Below are 14,028 nucleotides of genomic sequence, written 5' to 3'. Positions count from 1 at the left end.
TGAGTTTAAAGTAAACTGTTTTTGCACGCTAACCTGATGTGCGTAAAAAGCCTAACTTAGAATACTATGCACGTGATAACATATTCCCTTTAGAAGTCAATGGAACTAAAAAAGTGGGGGAAAAACTTTACTCGCGTGCAAACACAATCGCATATTCTCAAGTGTGCTAACCCAACAAGAAAATATGACTATTTCACATTCCAATGTTCTGCACATAAAATAATATGTAAAATTTTGTCATAAAGACATATATATATATATATATAAACAAAAGAACAGAATGCCAAACTAACATAAAAGGGGAGAAAGGCAAGCTGCAAAAGAGTTTGCGCTACAGGACTCACTTCATAAAGAATAAAGACCTTAAATAGCTGCTAAAATCTCAGATAGAGTTACCCCAAAAAAACTAAACCTCAATAGGAGGTAAGAAGAGGAGAAACACAAAAGTAGGAGACAGGAAGGGTGAGACAGCGCTGTACGATAATCTAAAGACTTTTCGTAAAGATGAAAGTAATCAATTAGTAATTGTTTTTCTTAGTAATATGAAACAATTAAACGTATCAGTCTCTCATTATGTTTAAAAGCATACAGTGATACGATAATGAGAATAATTGTGGAAATGATGTCACACAATGGTAGGTATAGCACTTTCTAGAAAATATCTCGAATCTGATCCAGAGTTGAAGGTGTGTCAGTTTTTCTCCCCTTGGAGTATGGTGTGTGAGTTAGGAAAGGGAATCCTTAGGAGTTCCTCTGTGGGTCTGGCAGTTATGCAGAATAAAAAACACTAGGAAGGTACATAGCATAATACAGTTTTTATTAAAAGAAATATATAAAACACGCCAAAAAGCCACTTACATTTAAAACCCTCAAACATATGAGGTATGAAAAAGGCCCTTAAAACACATATGCACACAATGAGGCCTACTTATCAAGCCGTCAACTATGCTGCACTCAACGGCACCAATACGCTCGCCTCACATCGCCTAACATCGCGGCTGTGGACCTGAATACGTTCTCCATATTTATAAAGAATGCTGTCAAAAAGCCATGCACCAAGTACGGGGTGATGAGCAGCGGACTGTTGTTAACTGACAGTCATCGATCTCGCTGCTATTCGGCTTTTTCACAGCTTTATTTATATACTGTCACTAAATACCGCCACTATCCTAAAATGTTTAACCCCTATCCTGCAGCTCCCGGAGTCCACCGCAACTCTAATAAACTTATTAACCCCTATTCCGCCGCTCCCCGACACCGCCACAACTAACTAAATGTATTAACCCCTATCCCGCTGCGTCCCTTAGATCCCGAATGGCTGATAGATTTCTATCAGCCAATCGGAAATAAGGTTGAAATAATCCTATTGGCTGCTGCATTCAGCCAAAAGGATTGAGCTAACATTCTATTGGCTGATTGGAATAGCCAATAGAATGCAAGCTCAATCCTATTGGCTGATTGGATCAATGGGAGCTTTCGCTGCTTTCAGACTCCCATTGATTCCTATGGCATCCGCTGCCTTCAGGGTGGCGAGCGTACCTGGTAGATATTTGATAACTAACAAAAGTAGTCAGATAGTGCCGAATTTGCATTTGGAACATCTGCAATGATGTAAGCATCGATCTGTGTCGGACTGAGCCTGGCAGATCGTATGTTACATCACAAATTTCAACTTTTGCCGGTCTGTAGGCTTTGATAAATAAGGTGAATCAGGCTTGCCACAATTACGCTGCAGAATTCCAGCGTATTTGCGGTTGACCGCTTGATAAATAGGCCTCAATGTGTTCAGCTAGTCCTCAGGGTGCTTCCGTGTATTAAAATTTCCAATCAGTTGGAATGGAAGTCCCAGGAGATCAAGATCCGAGATAACTTTAAAAATAAAAAATAATATATATATATATATATATCAATGTAAATATTTGCATAGGAAATTAGCACATCTAGGCAAGATTCCCCGCTTGCTTTTTCCCAGAAATACTTAATATACAATGTTACCAAAGAGAATTCTGGGTAAGATATGCAAATTAGATATGCAAATTCTCAGTTTTTTTGCTTCAAAATACTGTTTTAACACAGCGATCCTTTTAACAGGATTATTGCAGCAAACCAGAAAGCACTCACTAGACAGCCTGTTTCGTTCTTTTTGGAACTCATCAGTAGGAGATAGATTTCTGGTTGCTGCATTGGTAAAGCTATTTTCATGGTTAAACCAAAATTCATTAAAATTATAGGGGGAGATAAAAAACTGAAATTAAAATCCTCCACGTTTAAAAATTAAATCAATGTAAATATTTGCATAGGAAATTAGCACATCCAGGCAAGATTCCCCACTTGCTTTTTCCCAGAAATACTTAATATACAACTCATCAGTAGGAGATATATTTCTGGTTGCTGCATTGGTAAAGCTATTTTCATGGTTATATATTTGTGTTTGTGTGTGTATATATATATACAACACCAGTGTGGTGTAGAAATATAAACATAGTTCAAAGGTTTGGTATATTCTTCTTCTTCAGAGGGTTCCAATATATATATATATATATATATATATATAAAATTATATATAGGTATAGGACTCCACAATGTGTGCGTTTGTGTGTGTTTATATGTGTATATATTTGTCTGTAAATACATATAAAAATACATAAATACATACAGTATGTACACATAAATAGTCATATATACTATATATATTTATACATACTTATAAATATTTAGACATGTATATGTATCTCTATTTTAAAGCCCTTTGTTTCTTTTTTGTTCTTTCTAACACCTGACACCTCATATCTTTAAGCCCTTAAAACTTTTTTGCGCAAATTTTTTTAAAACATTTTTTGTTTGATGGTGTTATTATGAATATAACTGTACTTTTAAATATATTTTTTATGTATTTTGTGACACTATTTGTTTTGCAAAACAATTAACTAGAGCTCTGAGGCTAACACGACATGAGGGTTAGTGCATTAAGGTTGTGTTCAAGCGGTCGCCTTTACTTTTAACTTGTAGTACGTAACTGTTAACGCTACACTCATAATCTGGCCTTTTATCAGTTATATGCCAAAGTTATATAACAAATAAAATGCATAGCCACTTCAGCTTCCATTATGTCAGCAATATTTCCAAGTAAGACCTCAAGTCATATGTGCGGCCCCTACTGCCCCATTGTCCCGGAGAAATATAAGAATCCAAACCAGATGCCTGGCACCCATAACCATCTTATTCTACTATCAGTAGTACTGCTGCTCTGTTTGTAAGTCTACATTGCAGAGTAACAGCAAAATACTAAGTGTCGTCCTCCTACTGTTTTGGTCCCCAATTTTTTTTGCATCTACTACAATCCTATTGTCACATCCCTGCAAATAATTAATCTTATAATTAGTATTCAATACCAAGACAGTTCATTTTACACACTTACAGAACTTGCATATCATAATTAAATACTCAACAAGCTTAGGGCCAGATTAATAGTGGTGCGCTAATGACAGAGGGACGCAATATTGCTGGACTGTGTTAACATTTGCATGTGACTTGACATTACAAGAGAGACACATTTACCAGAGAAGAGTTAGTGTGGCTGACTTAGCTCAAGCGCAACCTATACTTTCAATGGATATCATTAATGCTCTAACTTGTGCTAATATTACAAGTTGAAAGCTTTAGTTTCCATTCGAGTGAAAGCCAAAAATGTGCTAGAATGTTTAACATGACCAGACCTGAAGTAAACTGTAAGGGTTAAAAAAATGTTTACAAAACTAATCAAAAACACATTAAAATAAACTATTTCACACATATATACATTTTGTAATAATTATATATTATTTAAACATTAATTCAAAGTTTTTAAAAGGAAGGGTTCAAAGGGATATAGTATATGGCAAGGTGTTTGACTGGAAATTTGTGTGTATGTATATTTGTGTGTCTGTATATGTTTATTTACATTTATGTGAAAAGCATTACTGGGCTAAAAGAAGCTGCACCCAGGTGGTAAATCGCCATTGAACAGGCTAACAATGAAATTGAGCCGTTTGTTCGTTCCTGTGAGTGTGCTTCTCTCTGTGTGCTTAGAGGAATATGGCTACACCTCACTGACAAGGCCCAATGAAGGCCAAAACGATTGTCTGGGGTTGCTATTTTCCTTGTTCAGAGAGGAATTGCCTGGTGTTTCAGTGCTTGACTGACCGTGATAGGCGGGATCAGACTGATATACTACAGGAAAGTTCTACTCTGTGAAAAGCATTAATGGACTACAAGAAGCTGCACCCAGGTGGTAAATCACCATAGAACTGGCTAACAATGATATTGAGCTGGTTGTTAGTTCCTGTGAGTGTGCTTCTCTTTGTGTGTATTTAGACTCCCTATGGGAAAAAGTGGAAACCAGACTTGGACTCCTTGCTCAGTGTGCTTAGAGGAATATGGCTACATCTCACTGACGAGGCCCAATGAAGGCCAAAATGATCATCTGGGGTTGCTGTGTTCCTTGTTCAGAGAGGAATTGCCTGGTATTTTGGCGCTTGACTGACCGTAATAGGCAGGATTTGACTGATAAACTACAGGAAAGTTCTACTCTGTGAAAAACATTGCTGGGCTAAAAGAAGCTGCACCCAGGTTGTAAATTGCCATAGAATAGGCTAACAATGGTATTGAGCCATGATGTTCGTTCTTGTGAGTGTGCTTCTCTCTGTGTGTATTTAGTCTCCCTATGGGAAAAAGGGGAAACTAGACGTGGACTCCTTGCTCAGTGTGCTTAGAGGAATATGGCTACACCTCACTGATGAGGCCCAATGAATGCCAAAACGATCATCTGGGGTTACTGTGTTCCTTGTTCAGAGAGGAATTGCCTGGTATTTTGGCGCTTGACTGACCGTAATAGGGGATATCAGACTGATATACTACAGGAAAGTTCTACTCTGTGAAAAGCATTACTGGGATAAAAGAAGCTGCACCCAGGTGTTAAATCGCCATAGAACAGGCTAACTATGGTATTGAGCTGATTGTTTGTAGCTGTGAGTGTACTTCTTCCTGTGAATATATATATACAGTATATATATATATATATATATATTTATATATATATATATTGATCAAAACTTTTTACACTCACTCATTAAGCAGTGGCTTCCAAAACACCTGGGTGTCTCCTCTGCAAACATTCAGTGTAATGAGGGCTCTCACAGGGCTTGAATTCATGTAAAAAAAATATATTTCTTTATTTCAAAATCATCAATTGGTCAGTCATCATTTCATATAACTACATTAGCCTTTGACAAGACAATCTTCTTTGTGTATGTCAACTGACCAATTGATGATGTTGAAATAAAGAAATATATTTTTTTACATGAATTCAAGTCCTGTGAGTGCCCTAATTTGTGGAATTATACTCTCGCTCTCTCTCTCTCTCTCTCTCTCTCTCTCTCTCTCTCTCTCTCTCTCTCTCTATATATATATATATATATATATATATATATATATATATATATATATATATATATATATATATATGAAAAGATGAAGATGCACTCGCAGGACTTCCACAAAACCTTTTATTGAGGAACGTTTTCGGGGTTCACAACCCCTTCATCAGCATAAAGAAACAGACAAAATTCAAACCTTTTATAGTGTATAAATGTCAAACACAAACCTAGTGCTCTCCAAAAAGTGCGCCAAATCTCGAGTGTGGAACGCAAACTGCGTTCCACAGTGCAAGCCGCAACCGGAAGTTGTATTACCTCACTTCCGGTTTACGGCTATGTTATTTAGACAACATTATACAAGCAAAGTTATACATAATGTTTCCCAGACAAAATTAGTGTCAATTGTGAATACATTACAACTAGTGAGTCAAACTGGAAGTCATAATGTGTTTGGGTTTTCGATCGCCATAATTTTATAACATACTGGCCGATCGTGTACATAAGTGTTTATAACTCACCATGGTAACTGTAGTCATGGTTTCTGGGAACCACTGTCAATAGTGCTAGACGAGTGGGCAGCCATGTAAACAATACCACATAAGAATGATATGTGTAAATATAAGACAATATTTCTTAATCTTATAAGTGCACTTATAAGTGCAAAAGAGAGGGGGAAAGAGAGTGCCAAAGAGAGGGGGAAGAGAAAGCAAAGAGAGGGGGAGAGTAAAAAAGAGGGGGAGAGAGAGCAAAAGAGGGTGAGAGAGAGCAAAAGAGGGAGAAAGAGAACAAAAGATGGGGGAGAGAGAGCAAAATAGGGGGGAGAGAGAGCAAAAGAGAGGGGGAGAGAGAGCAAAAGAGAGGGAGAGAGCAAAATAGAGGGAAGAGAGAGCAAAAGGGAGGGTGAGAAAGAGAGAGCAAAAGAGATAGGGGAGAGAGATAGCAAATGAGAGGGGGAGAGAGAGTGCAAAAGAAAGGGGAAGAGAGAGTGCAAATGAGAGGGGGAGAGATAGCAAAAGAGAGGTAGAGAGAGAGCAAAAGAGAGGGGGGGAGAGATAGCAAAAGAGATGAGGGATAGAGAGTGCGCAAAAGAAAGGGGAAGAGAGAGTGCAAAAGAGAGGGGGAGAGAAAGAGCAAAAGAGAGGAGGGAGAGACAGAAATATAGGGGGCAGAGAGATCAAAAGAGGGGGAAGAGAGAGCAGAAAAGAGGTAAGAGAGAGCAAAAGAGAGGGGGGAGAGAGAGAGCAAAAGAGAGGGGGGAGAGATAGCAAAAGAGAGTGGGGATAGAGAGTGTGCAAAAGAATCGGGAAGAGAGGGTGCAAAAGAGAGAGGGGAGAGAAAGAGCAAAAGAGAGGGGGAGAGAGAGCAAAAGAGAGGGTGTGAGAGAGAGTGCAAAAGAGAGGGGTGAGAGAGTGGGCAAAAGAGAGGGGGGAGAGAGAGAACAAAGAGAGTGGGGAGAGAGAGAGAAAAAGAGAGGGGGAGAGAGAGAGCAAAAGAGAGGGGGTAGAGTAAAAAAGAGTGGGAGAGAGAGCAAAAGAGGGAGAGAGAGAGCAAAAGAGGGGGGGAGAGAGAGCAAAAGAGGGGGAGAGAGAGCAAAAGACGGGGTTGAGAGCAAAAGACAGGGGAGAGAGAGCAAAAGAAGGGGGGAGAGAGAGCAAAAGAAGCGGGGAGAGAGAGCAAAAGAGAGGGGGAGAGAGAGCAAAAAAGGGGGGGAGAGAGAGCAAAAGAGAGGGAGAGAGAGAGCAAAATAGAGGGAAGAGAGAGCAAAAGAGATGGGGAGAGAGTGCAAAAGAAAGGGGAAGAGAGAGCGCAAAAGAGAGGGGGATAGAGAGCGCAACAGAGAGGGGGAGAGAGAGAGAGCAAAAGAGAGGGGGAGAGAGAGCAAAAGAGAGGGGGAGAGAGAGAGAAAAAGAGAGGGGGAGAGAGAGAGCAAAAGTGGGGGGGGGGAGAGAGAGAGAGAGCAAAAGAGAGGGGGAGAGAGAGAGCAAAAGAGAGGGGAAGAGAGAGAGCAAAATAGAGCTGGAGAGTGAGAGCAAGGGGTGGGACTGTTTTATTGCAAAAAATGGCCCGTGTACATGGACTTTAGGAGTAGTCTATAATAAACTACCAATAGCCCTTAAAAGGACCTTTTGTAGGGCATTGCCCTAAAGTTAACAGCTCTTTTGCTAAAAAAAATTCCAACAAACACCCCCTAACACTACAACCCTCCACCCCCCCAAATCCACAAAATAAAAAAAAACCTAACTAAAAAGGGCATTTGTATGGGCATTGCCCTTAGAATGGCATTCAGCTCTTTTTCGGCCTTTTAACAAAAAAGCCCTAATCTAAAAAAAAAAACACTCCAAAAAAACAAAAAAATACCTAACACTAACCTCAAAATCGGTACTCACAGTTGCTGAAGACCGGCGAAAGATCTTAATCCCAGCGGCGAAACATCTTCATCCAGGCGTTTCCATCTGTATCCATCCCTTAGCATGTAAGCTTAAAGGGACAGTTCACCCAAAAATGTTCTCCCCTTTAAATTATTCCCAATGATCTATTTTACCTGCTAGAGTGTATTAAATTGTTTACAAGTATCTCCTTTACTCCTATTTTTGCATTTGAAATAGCTGATTTAGCCTGTGGTATCCCAACCTATACTGAAAATTTCTAAACTGGAGTATACACTTTTGACAAGCCTAAGTAGACAGAGCCAGCAGAAGAAGTTACACTACTAGTGGGGTGCACAATAGTTAAAGGGACACTATACCCAAAAAAATTCTTTCGTGATTCAGATTGAGCATGAAATTTTAAGCAACTTTCTAATTTACTCCTATTATCAAATTTTCTTCATTCTCTTGGTATCTGTATTTGAAATGCAAGAATGTAAGTTTAGATGCCGGCCCATTTTTGGTGAACAACCTGGGTTGTCCTTGCTGATTGGTGGATAAATTCATCCACCAATAAAAAAGTGCTGTCCAGAGTACTGAAACAAAAAAAAAGCTTAGATGCCTTCTTTTTCAAATAATGATAGCAAGAGAACGAAGAAAGATTGATTATAGGAGTAAATTAGAAAGTTGCTTAAAATTGCATGCTCTTTCTGAATTACAAAAGGAAAAATTTGGGTTCAGTGTCCCTTTAAGTAATAAAATGATAATTTTCCATTGTTCTCTCTATGTACTGAGCTTTGGTGTTCCAGACAAATATAAGATAAAGAAGCAAGTATGTGTACATAAAGTGATAACATAAGGAGAGATGAAATTACCTTTAAGTTTAACCCATTGTAATAGGCTGTGGTTTAAAAAAACAAAACCAGCTACTTCATATACACAAATAAAGCTGAAAATGCAATTTCTCAAATATTTTATACTCTACAGCTGTATAACAAGTCATTGAAAATACATTAATGGAAAAACAATTTTACAGTGTACTGTCTGTTTGTAAAATCACCTTTTTTAGAGCTGACTACAACAGTATAAATCTTGGCATGGCCCTCTACCCGTCAGATCCCTATAAATGTTTCCTTGTATTCCGCCTATGTTTGTAGCGCTGCAGAATCTGTTGGCGCTCTACAAATAACCGAAAATAATAATAATAATCCATCGCAGGACCAGCATCTTTTATCTTCAACCCAGTGGAGGCAATGGGTAGATTAGGATTTTTTTAGTTAGGTTTTTTTATTTTGTGTGTTTGGGGGGGTGGGGGTTTGTAATGTTAGAGGATGTTGTAAATTTTTAGCAAAAGAGCTGTTAAGTTTAGGGCAATGCCCTACAAAAGGCCCTTTTAAGGGCCCTTGGTAGTTTATTATAGATTATTTTTTTTTTATTTGGAGTGTTTTTTCTAAACGCGATATTAGAATAGGAATAATTTTTATTGTTTTGGATAATTTCGTTTGTTATTTTTTGTGATGGTATTTTTTTTTATTTTTTGTAATTTTAGTTTTAATTTGTTAGTAATCTTACAGCTAGATTACGAGTTGTGCGTTAGGGTAAAAAAGCAGCTTTAAGAGGTCCTAACGCTGCTTTTTTACGCCCGCTGGTATTACGAGTCTTGCAGGTTTAGGGGCACCACACACTTCTTTGGTCTTCGTAAAGTCTTTTTTCTATGGGACTTCCATAGCGCCGGTATTACGAGTCTGTCCTGGGAGGCCAAAAAGTAAGCGGTACACCCTACCCTGTCAAGAGTCCTAACGCATTTAAAAGTCAGTAGTTATGAGTTTTATGGTACAACGCCGTAACATAAAACTCATAACTAAAGTGCTAAAAAGTACACTAACACCCATAAACTACCTATTAACCCCTATACCGAGGCCCTCCCGCATTGCAAATACTAAAATAAAAATGTTAACCCCTAATCTGCCGTTCTGGACACGGCCGCCACCTACATTATATGTATGAACCCCTAATCTGCTGACCTCAACATAGCCAACACCTACATACTATTTATTAACCCCTAATCTGCCGCCCCCAATGTCGTATGTCACCTACCTACACTTATTAACCCCTAATCTGCCGCCCCCAACGTCGCCGCCACTATAATAAACATATTAACACCTAAACCGCCACACTCCTGCCTCGCAAACATTAGTTCAATTTTATTAACCCCTAATCTGCCGTCCCTAACATCGCTGCGCCCTACCTACATTTATTAACCCCTAATCTGCCGCCCCAACGTCGCCGCCACTATATTAAAGTTCTTAACCCCTGAACCTAAGTCTAACCCTAAACCTAACACCCCCTAACTTAATTATAATTTAAATAAATCTAAATAAATATTCCTATCATTAACTAAATTATTCCTATTTAAAACTAAATACTTACCAGTAAAATAAACCCTAACTACTAGATTACGAGTTGTGCGTTAGGGTTAAAAAGCAGCGTTGAGAGGTTCCAATGCTGCTTTTTAACGCCCGCTGGTATTACGAGTCTTGAAATGACAGGCTCACTGCTCACTTTTTTGGCCAGACTCCGCAAATACCGCAAATCAACTTACATCGATTGAGTATCCTATATTTTCAATGGGACTTGGATAACGCCAAAAGTGAGCGGTAGACCCTCTCCTGTCAAGACTGGTACCGCATTTTAAAGTCAGTAGTTAAGAGTTTTACACTACAACGCCATAGCATAAAACTCTTAACTAAAGTTCTAAAAAGTACACTAACACCAATAAACTAAAACCCCTTATCCGAGGCCCCCCCAGATCGTAAACACTAAAATAAAATTTTTAACCCCTAATCTGCCGAACCGGACATCTCCACCACTATAATAAATATATTAACCCCTAAACTGCTGCACTCCCGCATCGCAAACCTTATTTAAATATTATTAACCCTTAATCTGCCGTCCCTAACATCGCTGACACGTACCTACATTTATTAACCCCTAATCTGCCAAACCCAACATTGACGCCACTATATTAAATGTATTAACCCCTAAAACTAAGTCTAGCCCTAACCCTAACCCCCCCTAACTCAAATATTATTACAATAAATCTAAATACAATTACTATAATTAGCTAAATTATTCCTATTTAAAACTAAACACTTACTGATAAAATAAACTCTAACAGCTAGATTTAGAGTTTTGTCGGTAACGACCCGCGTAGCTAACGCTGGCTTTTTTTCTCCCGTACCTTTTAAATACCGCTGGTATTTAGAGTTCACAGAAGGGCTGCGTTAGGCTCCAAAAAGGGAGCGTATGGCATATTTACCGCCACTGCAACTCTCAATACCAGCGGTGCTTACGGACGCGGCCAGCTTCAAAAACGTGCTCGTGCACGATTCCCTCACAGAAAACAATGGGGCAGTTTGAGCTGAAAAAAACCTAACACCTGCAAAAAAGCAGCGTTCAGCTCCTAACGCAGCCCCATTGTTTCCTATGGGGAAACAGTTTCTATGTCTACACCTAACACCCTAACATTTACCCCGAGTCTAAACACCCCTAACCTTACACGTATTAACCCCTAATCTGCCGCCCCGCTATCGCTGACCCCTGCATATTTTTTTAACCCCTAATCTGCCGCTCCGTACAACGCCGCAACCTACATTATACCTATGTACCCCTAATCTGCTGCCCCTAACACCGCCGGCCCCTATATTATATTTATTAACCCCTAATCTGCCCCCCACAAAGTCGCCGCTAGCTACCTACAATAATTAACCACTAATCTGCGGACCGGACCTCACCGCTACTATAATAAATGTATTAACCCCTAATCCGCTTCACTAACCCTATAATAAATAGTATTAACCCTTAATCTGCCTCCCTAACATCGCTGACATCTAACTTCAAGTATTAACCCCTAATCTGCCGACTGGACCTCACCGCTACTCTAATAAATGTATTAACCCCTAAAGCTAAGTCTAACCCTAACACTAACACCCCCCTAAGTTAAATATAATTTAAATATAACAAAATAAATTAACTCTTATTAAATAAATTATTCCTATTTAAAGCTAAATACTTACCTGTAAAATAAACCCTAATATAGCTACAATATAAATTATAATTATATTGTAGCTATTTTAGGATTAATATTTATTTTACAGGCAACTTTGTATTTATTTTAACCAGGTACAATAGCTATTAAATAGTTAATAACTATTTAATAGCTACCTAGATAAAATAATTACAAAATTACCTGTAAAATAAATCCTAACCTAAGTTACAATTAAACCTAACACTACACTATCAATAAATTAATTAAATAAAATACCTACAATTAAATCTAACACTACACTATCAATAAATTAATTACATGAAATACCTACAAATAAATACAATTAAATAAACTAACTAAAGTACAAAAAATAAAAAAAGCTAAGTTACAAAAAGTAAAAAAATTAATTACAAACATAATAAAAATATTACAACAATTTTAAGCTACTCACACCTACTCTAAGCCCCCTAATAAAATAACAAGGCCCCCAAAATAAAAAAATGCCCTACCCTATTCTAAAATTAAAATAGAAAAGCTCTTTTACCTTACCAGCCCTTAAAAGGGCCTTTTGCGGGGCATACCCGAAATAATTCAGCTCTTTTGCCTGTAAAAAAAACATACAATACCCCCCCAACATTAAAACCCTCCACCCACATACCCCTAATCTAACCCAAACCCCCCTTAAATAAACCTAACACTAAGCCCCTGAAGATCTTCCTACCTTGTCTTCACCATGACAGGTATCACCGATCGTTCCAGGCTCCGAAGTTTTCATCCAAGCCCAAGCGGGGGCTGGAGATCCATCATCTGGCTGAAGTCTTTTATCAAGCGGCAAGAAGAAGTCCAGATGAGGCTCCAAAGTCTTCATCCTATCCGGGCAGAAGAGGAGATCCGGACCGGCAACCATCTTGATCCAAGCGGCATCTTCTATCTTCATCCGATAACAAGCGGCTCCATCTTGAAGACCTCCAGCGCGGATCCATCCTCTTCTTGCAACGTCCTAAGTCCGAATAAAGGTTCCTTTAAATGACGTCATCCAAGATGGCGTCCCTCAAATTCCGATTGGCTGATCGGATTCTATCAGCCAATCGGAATTAAGGTAGGAAAAATCTGATTGGCTAATGGAATCAGCCAATCAGATTCAAGTTCAATGCGATTGGCTGATCCAATCAGCCAATGAGATTGAACTTGCATTCTATTGGCTGATCGGAACAGCCAATAGAATGCAAGCTCAATCTGATTGGCTGATTCAATCAGCCAATCAGATTTTCCCTACCTTAATTCCGATTGGCTGATAGAATCCTATCAGCCAATGGGAATTCGAGGGACGCCATCTTGGATGACGTCATTTAAAGGAACCTTCATTCGGACTTAGGACGTCACAAGAAGAGGATGGATCCGCGCTGGAGGTCTTCAAGATGGAGCCGCTCGTCATCGGATGAAGATAGAAGATGCCGCTTGGATCAAGATGGTTGCCGGTCCGGATCTCCTCTTCTGCCCGGATAGGATGAAGACTTTGGAGCCTCTTCTGGACTTCTTCTTGCCGCTTGATAGAAGACTTCAGCCGGATGATGGATTTCCAGCCCCCGCTTGGGCTTGGATGAAGACTTTGGAGCCTGGAACGATCGGTGATACCTGGCATGGTGAAGACAAGGTAGGAAGATCTTCAGGGGCTTAGTGTTAGGTTTATTTAAGGGGGGGTTGGGTTAGATTAGGGGTATGTGGGTGGTGGGTTGTAATGTTGGGGGGGTATTGTATGTTTTTTTTTTACAGGCAAAAGAGCTGAATTCTTTGGGGTATGCCCCGCAAAAGGCCCTTTTAAGGGCTAGTAAGGTAAAAGAGCTTTTCTATTTTAATTTTAGAATAGGGTAGGGCATTTTTTTTATTTTGGGGGGCTTTGTTATTATATTAGGGGGCTTAGAGTAGGTGTAATTAGCTTAAAATTGTTGTAATATTTTTATTATGTTTGTAATTATTTTTTTAATTTTTTGTAACTTAGCTTTTTTTATTTTTTGTACTTTAGTTAGTTTATTTAATTGTATTTATTTGTAGGTATTTCATGTAATTAATTTATTGATAGTGTAGTGTTAGATTTAATTGTAGGTATTTTATTTAATTAATTTATTGAAAGTGTAGTGTTTAATTTTAATTGTAGGTATTTTATTTAATTAATTTATTGATAGTGTAGTGTTAGATTTAA

The sequence above is a fragment of the Bombina bombina genome, chromosome 2 (assembly GCF_027579735.1).
Source record: "Bombina bombina isolate aBomBom1 chromosome 2, aBomBom1.pri, whole genome shotgun sequence".
NCBI classification, from domain to species: Eukaryota; Metazoa; Chordata; class Amphibia; order Anura; family Bombinatoridae; genus Bombina; species Bombina bombina.
The sequence above is the reverse complement of the archived record's forward strand: the minus strand, read 5'-3'. Positions refer to the sequence as shown.